We start from the raw sequence: 8,437 nt of genomic DNA, 5'->3' as shown, positions 1-8,437 counted from the left end.
AAGTTCTCAAAAAATACAAAATCAAAGGTTAACATTAAACAATATTTGCTTGCTCAAACGATATTTTCTGGGCTTTGGAATACACCCGTGCTTTATTTTACTTTCAAAGGATTTTTTGAAGTCTTGCTCTTTGTAAAACAATAGAACCATCCAGAACTGAAGTAAAAACAGAAATTGCTCCTTCACTCTCTCCACCTCACACAGCTAGTGTTTTGCCTTCTCTTCCCCCAGAGCAACCACTCTTAACAGCAGGCATATTTTCATATGAATAGATAGTCTATATATATATATACACAAAAAAAGTCATATATCTTATAACAATAAAATCACTTTACAGTCATAGTAATGCATAAGACTGCATTCAGCTATATCTCATTCCCTTTAATGTCTGTGTGGTACAACATAATGTGGATATACTTAAATTCTTAACCATCCTCTTATTGACCAATATGCAGGTTGTTTTCAATTTATCATTAATACAAAGAAGGTTGCAAAGGATGTTTTGTACATATGCCTTTAGGGCATATGGCGTGATGGATAACAAAAGTAAAAGTGCTGTTCACATGATATGCACGCTCGATATTTGATAGGCATTACTGCATTGTTCTTTAAATGGTCCATGAAATGCTATTCACAAATGTAAGTGCCCATTTCTTCACTGCTTTGCCTTCATATTATCAGTTTATTTTTTGCCAAGGTGATTGATATCTATATGTGTATGTACATATAATATATAAATACTACATATATGATTGATTTTATAATTTGCATCCCTGATTACTGTGAGATAAGGCATTGTTTTATAAATATATTAACATTTTGTTGATGGGCTTATTTTTACTTTGCACACTTTTCTATGTGGTCATGTATCTACTTTGTTGAATATAAGGGGTTAATCATTCATTACGGACCTTCATCTTTCCCTGTGATAAATGCTGTGTGTATCTATTATATCAAACCCATTCTTGTAGTTATATCTTTGTGGGTTTTTTCACATTATATCTTTGAATTCTAAAAGTTGAGTGTTATACATTCAAATTGGATTATCAATTTCTCCTAGTATGCCATGCCACATACTTTTTGTTTGAAGTATTTAGAAACTCTGTTGGTAGTGATAGAATGAATTATCTGTGTTCTTCATGGAATGTAATTTTCACCTCCATTTGTCCCATTTAATATTTTTCAGCTGGAGTTTTGATTTTACAACTGCCAGGCTATCTTTGTATTAACCTATTTCTGATAGATTTTTTTTTACCATGCATTTGCTTTTTACAAAGGAGAGTTATTGAAAGTATAGTCTCTGGAGTCAAACTCATGGGTCAGTAATTGTGCTTAGTTCATAATGTCATTTTGAGGATTAAATGAGGTGATCTATATAAAAAGATTAGTCGACTGCTTCTAACATACTCAGCATATATTGTGTCATTGTATTTTTGGTATATGTCCTTGTAAGTGGCTTTTAGCTGCGTTTTTATTTTGTCCAAAACTGGCAATAAATCTATCCCATTCAAATTCATTGTAAAAAATAACAGCATTTTCTAGTCTTCCATTTGACTCACATTTAGGGAAAAACCATTTAAACACACTTTTAAATTAACATCAATAATTAAACTTTGTGTGCAGCCTCTCTAACTTGAACAAGACAAATCCATCACATGTTCATGTTTGTTAATTTCTTTTTTCTCATATGTTTTAAACAATCACTTAGAGCATTTGCCTATGATTTCTTCTAGTAATAAATGTCTATGAATGGATGAATGGATAAAGAAAATGTGGTATATATACACAGCAAAATATTATTTAGCCCTAAAATAAGAATGAGATCCTGTCATTTACAGCAACATGCATGAACCTGGAGGAGAGTATGTTAAGTGAAATAAGCCAGGCACAGAAAGACAAATACTGCATGATCTCTCTATTTATGGAAACTAAAAAATATAATCTCATAGAAGTAGAGTGTAGAAAAATAGTTTCTAGAGGCTGGGGGCCAGGGCAGGGGGTAGGTAGGGAGAGATTGGTCGATGTGTATAAAGTTACAGTTACATAGGAGAAATAAGCTCTGGTATTCTATTGCACAGTAGTAGGGTGACTGGTTAACAATAATTTATCACATATTTCAAAATATCTAGAAGAGAGGACTTTGAATGTTTCCAACACAAAGAAATGATAAATGTATGAGGTAATGAATATCTCAATTACCCTGATTTGATCACTGTGCATTGTATGCACATAATATATTGAAATATCACATGGACACCAAAAATATGTAAAATTCTGTGTCAAATTTAAAATCACCTAGAATTTTAATTATAAATTATTTTCACAGTACACTTCTGCATTCTTGGGAATTGTTTCTTATCAACTGGAGTTTACATTGTGGCTACATTATCCACAATTTTGTAAATTGTGTAGGTATAAGTATTTTTTTAAATTCACCATCCATTTTGAATACTGTGTTCAAACCTAAATTGTTATTTTCATCTCTATACTATTGTTGGCCTTAGTTTGCTCTTCTTTTTCTAGCTTTTTAAGGTTAAAACTTGATTTATTATTCTGAAATCTTTCCTTTCTAATATAAGCATTTAAAGTGATAGCACTCCTCTAAGATTTGTTTAACTGCATTTCACAAATTTGTATGTTTGTCTATACTGGGGGCGGCAAATTTTTCTGTCAAGAACCAGATATTAAATATTATAGGTTTTTCAGGCCAAGAGTCAAAATTTTAAAAATTCTGTAAGTACTAACAAGAGAAAAAAATTTCACAAGCATTTATTGATACAATATAAAATAATATAAGAATAATTGAGCAAATTATTTTGTAGGTTCACTGATGAAAAGAATGAAATTTTGATTTGGGGAATAATCTTTCTCTTTGGGAGATTCTAAGTGATATGTCATTATAAATGAAAACAAGAGCTTGATATTAGTTTGCTGTGTTGTGCAAAGGTGAGAGAAGTCAATTTAAAATTGTAAGGATTGTGGCTAGGATTCAGGATGGGAAATGGAGAGAAGGAAGCAAGTGCACAGATGCCATACAGCCTAGATGCTTCTCCCATACTGTCACTCATTCATTCAACAAATGGCTATTGAGGGCCAAGCATGTTCCAAGCACTCTTCTAGGAACCTAGGACAAGCCAGTATCCTGTAGAAAAAAAAACAGCAAAGATACCTCTCGTCATGGTACTCACGTTTTGCAAAGTGATGTAAGGAAATGCATGGGTCAAGATATAACAGTCACTTGGTTTCATGCTTTTGCATATGGCTAGGGAGTTATCCTAGCACCATTCACTGAATAGGGAGCCTTTTCTTCATTGCTTATTTCTGTCAACTTTGTCAAAGATCAGATGGCTCATTTCTGGGTTTTCTATCCTGTTCCATTGGTCTATGTGTTTATTTTTGTACCAGTATCATACTGTTTTGGTTACTTATAGTTTGAAGTAAAGTAACATGAGGCCTCCAGCTTTGTTATTGATGCTTTCAATTGCTTTCTCTGTTCAGGTTCTTTTTCAGTTCCATATGAATTTTATAATTTTTTAAATCTAATTCTGTAAAAAATGATGTTGGTGGTTTGGTAGTAATAGTGTTGAATCTGTAGATTGCTTTGGGCAGTATGGCCATTTTAACAATATTGATTCTTCCTATTCATGAGTATCAATGTTTTTCCATTTGTGTCATCTCTGATTTCTTTGAGCAGTGGTTTGTAGTTCTCCTTGTAGAGATCTTTCACCTCCTTGGTTAGCTATAGTCCTAGGTATTTTATTTTCTTTGTGGCTGTTGTAAATGGGATTATGTTCTTGTTTTGGCTCTCAACTTGAATATTATTGTGTATAGAAATGCTACTGATTTTTGTACACCGATTTTATATTCTGAAACTTTACTGAAGTTGTTTACCAGTTCCAGGAGGAGCCTTTTGGCAGAGTCTTTAGGGTTTTCTAGGTATAGAATCATATTTTCAGTGAAGGGAAATAGTGTACATTACATTGAATTAAACTAGCTCACTTGTAATAGTCTTAGATTTAGAAATACAGAAAAATTTTTGTAAATAAGTGAAGGTTTGAAATGTGCATATAAATTGTAGCTACAATTACTGTAGAAGATAACTAAAATAATTCATTGCAGTTCATCCTTAAGCATATTTTACATGAACATGGACATTTCAGGAAAGCTTATCAGGGGATCATTGAGGTATTTTTATAAAATTAAAAATTAATTTCTTATACATTATCTTAAATTTTTGTTAGAGTATAAATGGCTGTAGAAGATAACAAATATAATAGTTTTGACTGAGTCTTTGAGTTGCTTCTTTATGTAGGAAACAAAATGCAAACTTTCAAAATTTGTTTGCTTTCATTAACCAACAATCAAAATAACTTATTGCCACATTAAAATAATAAGAAACAGGAAATTAAATTAATATGGTACTTTACCTGATACTGAGATTGAGATTAAAGGATAATAATTTATTCACCCTATGAAGAAAGTGAATATAGAAAGATCAATGTGAAAATCCCCGCAATTCTTAAATTAATATCACAAATATTATATTATGAAATAAGATATAAAGTGGGATTATCATTCTACTATACATAGTATTCTTTGGGAAATACCCCACAAAAATTAATTCACAATTCTAAACTGAACAAACATATTGGCTTACATAAATTTATAAGTATTTTTTATCATAACACTTTTTCTACATTCAGCCATATTTTTATTTTGTTGAATGCAATGTTCTTCTTCATAACAATTATGTAAAAGAAGTATATCATAAAAAAGAAATACTTATAATAACAGCATAAGTATTTTAAAAAAGTTCTGACTGGGTATGGTGGCTCACACCTGTAATCCCAGCACGTTGGGAGGCCAAGGTGGGCAGATCACAAAGTCAGAAAATCGAGACCATCCTGGCCAACATGGTGAAACCCCATCTCTACTAAAAAACACAAAAATTAGCTGGGCATGGTGGTGCATGCCTGTTGTTCCCAGCTACTGGGGAGGGTGAGGCAGGAGAAGCACTTGAATCCAGGAGGTGGAGGTTGCAGTGAGCCGAGATCGCGCCACTGCACTCCAGCCTGGCGACAGAGCAAGACTCGTCTCAAAAAAAAACCAAAACAACAACAGTAACAAAAACTAACTTTCTACAGGAAACCGTATATTATTACACAAAATGATCTGTTTAGGCTCATGATATGAATGTCTTCAGAAATTATCGTTTGAAACAGAGCAAGTAATCTACAACATTCTGCACCAAGTAAGATACATGCACACCCCAAAAATAAATCACATGGGGCTTACTGGAAAGATAATTTATGGCTTTAAACAATTTCCTTTCTATTTAGCAACATTTAAAATTAAACCCAATGTAACTGAATGCACTTTTATTAAAAAGTTAATATTATTTTTGAAATTTTTCATTCTTTTTAATTGTGTAGTATTATGCTTTCTTTAAAACACTGATATGGTTTGACTCTGTATCCCTATCCGAATCTCATATTGAATTGTAATCCTGAATTGTGGCTGTTGTAAACGGGATTGTGTTCTTGTTTTGGCTCTCAACTTGAATGTTATTGGTGTATAGAAATGCTACTAATTTTTGTAATCCCCATGTGTTGAGGGTAGGACCTGGTGGGAGGTTATTGGATCATGGGAGCAGTTTCCCCCAGCTGTTCTCGTGATAGTGAGTGAGTTTTCACAAGATCTGATGACTTTATGAGGGGCTCTTCCCTCTTTGCTCGTACGCGCTCTCTCACCTGCCGCCATATAAGAAATGCCTTTGCTTCTCTCTCACCTTCCCCCATGATTGTACGTTTCCTGGGGCCTTCCCAGCCATGTGCAATGGTGAGTCAATTAAATGTCTTTCCTTTATAAACTACCCAGTCTTGGGAAGTTCTTTACAGCAGAGTAAAAAATGGACTAACACAAACAGAAAACAAAATAAAACTTTTTGAAAGATAAAAACATGTGTTGTCAATTCAGTTTCTTACACAGAATTGATAGGATGGCTGAAGCCCGGAAACCTTTCTTAGACTTCTGAAACTTCCCCAGGTAATAGCCCTTCTTGTCATTGTTCACCTGGTCCATAATCAGCAGGTTTCTTTTTTGGGTCCCTAAGATGAGCCTGTGCCAGATCCTGGGTCAACAAGACATAGCAAGACCTGCAGGGTTCATAGATGTTCATGAAACTCTTGGTGAATTACAGGAGATCATCCAAATTAAGCAAATAAATATGGCTCCATGAGCTATAAAGGCTGCATGCTAGGCTGGGTTGAAGAATGAGGGAAAAGATGTTTGGAGGAGCCAAAAACCTCTTTCTAGGGTCTACTCTGGGTGGGGCCTTCAGCAGAAAAGAAAGCAGGAGGTACAAGGTTTACAATAGAAGATTTGGAATTAAAAGAGATTTTAGACTTAGTGATTTCTTGAGTCTTTGTAAGCTCATTTTCTCAACATTTTATACATATTAATCCTTGAATATTCATAAATGTTAATAAATATTTGTGCTATATTTATTACAGCTTTAATAAATATTGTTTTTTCTCCTTGGTTCTTCCTTTCTTTTTTTTTCTTTTTCCTTTTGAACTCACCTCCTCTCACCTCCATTCACAGTCTGTCATCTCCAGTTTTGGATAAATTCATGAGTTGTGGCCAGCCAACCTTCTACTTTCTGTGTCCTTTTATAGAGAGCTGAATCATAGCCAGACCTCCCAGGGAGCCCATCCAAGCGCTGGCCTAACTTCCTGTGGAACCTAAGAGAACCAAAACCTTGGACCCAATCTTACCCCGAAGTCAACCCCTACGTGACTCCAGAACAACTTCATGATGTAGGAGTAGTACATACTCAATTGAAAGAAAAGGCAGCCCAAAAGAAGACTGTGTCACTTCCAGTGCCAACATAATCAACTATCATGGTAGCCTGTGGCCATTCAGGGAATATCACTGTTCTAATGAAAAGACTTCCTGGTTAATTGAAAATCAGGCTTCATGGAGGAATGCAGGTCCAGCAAGACTGCAGCTATTAACCCTCAAATTAGAAGGTTAAAATTAATAAACCTTTTCTCTTCACTGGTCAGTGCTGTTCAATTTTTGCAAAAGGACAATGAGTGGGGGAGGCATCAGGAGCTACAACTTCAATTTCAATGGAGAGAAAAACATTGAAATTAGAAGGAGAGGGTGATTTTCAGGAGTTATGTTCTCATAACTTACCTCTTCATGAAGAGACTCAGGAGTTGAACAAGGAAAAAGCACTCACGTGTGATGTATGTGGCCCCTTGGGACTCCGGCAGGTGTGTGGCAAGTCATTTTACTAATAGCTGAGAACCAGTCCAGAGCCTCAGGAAGAAGTGACAAAAGTAATGACCCTCATACCCTGAGATGTAAGTCTGGCCACACTTTCTTTCTTTCTGTTCTTTCTTTCGTTTTTTGTTTTTTTTTTTTTTTTTTTTTTTTTTTTGATTCAGAGTCTCGCTCTGTCGCCCAGGCTGGAGTGCAGTGGCGTGATCTCGGCTCACCGCAAGCTCCGCCTCCCGGGTTCACACCATTCTACTGCCTCAGCCTCCCGAGTAGCTGGGACTACAGGTGCCCGCCACCATGCCCAGCTAATTTTTTGTATTTTTTTTTTTTTTTTTTAGTAGAGACGGGATTACACCGTGTTAGCCACGGTTTCTTACACCTCACCCCATGTGACAGAATCCAGAACTGCAGAGAGTCCCCATGCAGGACTCTCTCAATCTCTAGAGCTGCCCAAGGGTTGAAATCTCTGCTCATCACCTCTGGATGTGACCTTGGACAGCTTACTTAACCTCACTGTGCCTCAGCTTTGTCATCTCTAAGATGGGCACAACAAATAGTATCCATCTTCTCATGTTATCACTAGGATTAAATGGGTTAATGTATTTAATGTTAAGAATAATATTTGACATATAATTAGGGCTACTAAACTATTATAATTATTTTACTTAGATGCCCACAATATCAAACCAGAAAGGAGCCAGGACACTGTCTATAGACATCCAACATGGTGGCCACTAGCATCCTGTGGTCACTGAGTGCTTAGAATGCGGTTGGTCTCAATTGAGATGTGCTGTAAGTGTAGACATCAACCAGATTTTCAGGACTCCGTACAGACAAAGGAATAGAAACTATCCACTTACTACTACTTATTATTATTATTATTATTATTATTATTATTATTATTATTTTGAGACGGAGTCTCGCTCTGTCGCCCAGGCTGGAGTGCAGTGGCACAATCTCAGCTCACTGCAAGCTCCACCTCCCAGGTTCACGCCATTCTCCTGCCTCAGCCTCCCAAGTAGCTGGGACTACAGGCGCCCGCCACCACGCCCGGCTAAGTTTTTGTGTTTTTAGTAGAGATGGGGTTTCACCGTGTTAGCCAGGAAATACTTATTCTTATATCGGTTACATGTTGAAATGATAATGTCTT

General features: G+C 35.6%; 1 long non-coding RNA gene across 1 annotated transcript; it reads right to left on the bottom strand.

Annotated features, from left to right (window-relative positions):
- Window positions 1-2,996: 2,996 nt before the first annotated feature.
- Window positions 2,997-6,327, bottom strand: LOC134810000 (uncharacterized). The gene is made up of 3 exons (XR_010157067.1): window positions 5,985-6,327; window positions 4,428-4,469; window positions 2,997-3,142 (listed from the first exon to the last, which is right to left on the bottom strand). It is a non-coding gene; the product is annotated as an uncharacterized LOC134810000 (long non-coding RNA).
- Between the last annotated feature and the right edge of the window lie 2,110 nt (window positions 6,328-8,437).

The sequence above is a fragment of the Pan troglodytes genome, chromosome 4 (genome assembly GCF_028858775.2).
Source record: "Pan troglodytes isolate AG18354 chromosome 4, NHGRI_mPanTro3-v2.0_pri, whole genome shotgun sequence".
Classification (NCBI taxonomy): domain Eukaryota; kingdom Metazoa; phylum Chordata; class Mammalia; order Primates; family Hominidae; genus Pan; species Pan troglodytes.
This window is presented reverse-complemented; position numbering and strand designations above follow the sequence as displayed.